The sequence below is a fragment of the Schistocerca nitens genome, chromosome 5 (assembly GCF_023898315.1).
Source record: "Schistocerca nitens isolate TAMUIC-IGC-003100 chromosome 5, iqSchNite1.1, whole genome shotgun sequence".
Taxonomy (NCBI): domain Eukaryota; kingdom Metazoa; phylum Arthropoda; class Insecta; order Orthoptera; family Acrididae; genus Schistocerca; species Schistocerca nitens.
The window spans coordinates 777,634,785-777,638,066 of NC_064618.1; the positions used below are offsets into that span (position 1 = coordinate 777,634,785).

Consider the following 3,282-nt stretch of genomic DNA (forward strand, 5'->3'; position numbering starts at 1 on the left):
ATGTGCCAAAGGCGCAGAAATGATTTTGATGATGACCAGATACAGTTTGATAAATATAAACAATGGTGTAGGTCTTTATCTCTGTGATCACCGCTCAAGAATATCTCGTACGAGCTCTTGCCCAACAGAATGAGTGCTATTATCCACCGGTGCGTGCACAGTACGCAGTTAACGATTTTATGTTATTCCTGTAGTAAGACGAGAGATGCTTTTAGTTTTGCAGTGACCACCACGAGCGCTTAGGCAACGGCCTTGCCGCAGTGGATACACCGGTTCCCGTCAGATCACCGAAGTTAAGAACTGTCGGGCGTGGCCGGCACTTGGATGGGTGAACATCCGGGCCGCCATGCGCTGTTGCCATTTTTCGGGGTGCACTCAGCCTCTTGATGCCAACTGAGTAAGTGTGCAGAAGTTTCCAGACGTGCTAATAGTAACTGTATGTTGAAAATTGCTCAAAGAACACATATTGATGAGGTTATGAGGGGTAGAATACTAGGGCGACTGGATGCTGGTCAAACACAGCAGATCATAGCACGGGCCCACCGTGTGACACGAAGTGTGATCTCAAGTTTATGGCAACGATTCCAGCAGACAGGAAACGTGTCCAGGCGCTACAGCACGGGACGTCCACAGTGTACAACACCACTAGAAGACCGATATGTCACCATCAGTGCCCGCAGACGGCCACGGAATACTGCAGGTAGCCTTGCTCGGGACCTTACCGCAGCCATGGAACAGTTGTCTCCAGACACACAATCTACATACGACTGAACAGACATGGTTTATTCCCCCAGAAACCTAAAAGGTGCATTCCACTGACCCTTGGTAACAGGAGAGCCCGCAAAGCCTGGTGTCAAGAACACAGTACATGGTCAATGGAACAGTGGTCCGAGGTGATGTTCACGGAAGAGTCCAGGTATAGTCTGAACAGTGATTCTCGCCGGGTTTTCATCTGGCGTGAACCAGGAACCAGATACCAAACCCTTAATGTCCTTGAAAGGGACCTGTATGGAGGTCGTGGTTTGATGGTGTGGGGTGGGATTATGATTGGTGCACGTACACCCCTGCATGTCTTTGACAGAGGAACTACAACAGGTCAGGTGTATCGGGACATCATTTTGCACCAATATGTCCGCCTTTTCTGGGGTACAGTGGGTCCCACCTTCCTCCTGATGGATGATAAAGCACGGCCTCACCGAGCTGCCATCGTGGAGGAGTACCTTGAAACAGAAGATATCAGGCGAATGGAGTGGCCTGCATGTTCTCCAGACCTAAGCCCCATCGAGCACGTCTGGGATGCTTCTTCAAACCCCTACGACACTCCAGGAGCTCCGACAGGCACTGGGGCAAGAATGGGAGGCTATACCCCAGCAGCTGCTCAACCACCTGATCCAGAGTATGCCAACCCATTATATGGCCTGTGTACGTGTGGATGGTGATGATATTCCATATTGATGTCGGGGTACATGCGCAGGAAACAGTGGCGTCTTGCAGCACGGTTTTCTCAACTTATCACCAATACCAAGGACTTACAGATCTGTGTCGCGTGTGTTCCCTATGTGCCTATGCTATTAGCACCAGTTTTGTGTAGTGCCACGTTGTGTGGCATCACATTCTGCAGTTATCCTTAATTTAAGAGCATTAGTGTATATTGTTTCTTTCGATGGAAAATCAAAAGTTGTTATGTGGTAGTTTACTTCCTAACTTCCCACCCTGTTCCTCACCGAGGGTAGGATCAGTTGCGTCATAAGTGTGTGCTAAACTGCTCTACCGCCACCTCACAAAGTAAAAGAAATCAACGACCAAAATAATGGAGAACGAACTTTTTTGTCTGGAGTTTTGTGCCCTCTGTAACTGCAAATGAGGATGTTTAGTATGCATTTATTAGTATTTCTGAATTGTATTAAACCGTTATAAGGATAGTATAAATTCATCTTATATATCAAATGGAAAAGTTACGTTATTCGAAATATATATATCTCAGCATGATAGAAAATTATAGAAATATCGGAAAATCTCATAAGGACGTGCTTAAAGAGTCTACGCTTCGATATTACTTTACGAAACAGAATCATGCTAGCTTTGGAAGAAACACTTTGAATCTCGGAGACAAATACATCAGCAAATCAGTGACGGTAGAGCCCACTGACAACAAATGAATCGGAGTGCAAGATTTTTAGCACCATTGTTTAAGGCTTTCATTGCTCCCAATGGGACACATTTATATCACTAACAGCTAACTATATCATTACAACTGCACTTGTCAGTGATGAGCAGTGTGCTACCCCTGGATCATCCTGAAGACTGGACCAGGTACATACTGGACGGACGGCAACTATCGCCGACCGGTTCTAGGGGCTTCAGTCCGGAAACACGCTGCTGTTACGGTCGCAGGTTCGAATCCTGCCTTGGGCATGGATGTTTCCTTAGGTTAGTTAAGTTTAAGTAGTTCGAAGTCTAGGGGACTGATTACCTCAGATGTTAAGTCCCGTAGTGCTTAGAGCCATTTGAACTATACTAGACGCGAAGAGCGTCATATCGTTTGTGTATTCTGCGCAATGTCTCTAACAGTTGACAGAGTTATAAAGCCATAACACTGTGTATCTGCATGTAGCCGGTACGTCGAACAGTTCTATATCCAGGCCTGTCGAGCGCCTGTATTTAACAGTGGCCGGATTTTGGACTGAACGAAGGGGGTGGTAATGGTCGACCAGTTCTGACTGCACAGAGGACTGGATTGCAGTATTGGGTACGGAGTTTAATTCCTCTACATCTGCACCTGCATATGAACACAAGCAAAGTACACGACAAGACCAGGTTTCACTACGCACCATTAGTTCAACATCACCAGAGACCTGCGTGCTGAATCGCCAGCCGATGAGTCGGCTGCAGTCATTACCACAACAGGGAGCGGTGCCGCACTTGAGAAGCTGCTGACTAGTGGCGTCTCGTCAGTTTCAGCTATGAGACTTTGTTCTGTGCATCTTAGTGGATCATCATCATAAGGACAGACTCTACCAACGTTCTGCGGAGACGTACCTCAGGTACCATATACACTGACGGGAGAAAATCGCAACACCAGAATATAATTAATGTAGCGTACTGAAATCTCTGGAATACATTTGTCTAGGTAACATATAAGTGATTAACACTGCAGGAAGATAGGATAATGTAAGCACAAAATACGCCATTGTAAATGGGAAATGCTACTACATTAACAACGTTACCGCCAGAATACTGAACGCAAGAATGCAAACGTGCTTGCATCGTGTTGTACAGCTG

General features: G+C 46.4%; 1 pseudogene; it reads left to right on the plus strand.

Moving 5' to 3' along the window:
- The first annotated feature begins 242 nt into the window (after positions 1-242).
- LOC126261291 (5S ribosomal RNA) lies at positions 243-360 on the plus strand (annotated as a pseudogene).
- Positions 361-3,282: the final 2,922 nt, after the last annotated feature.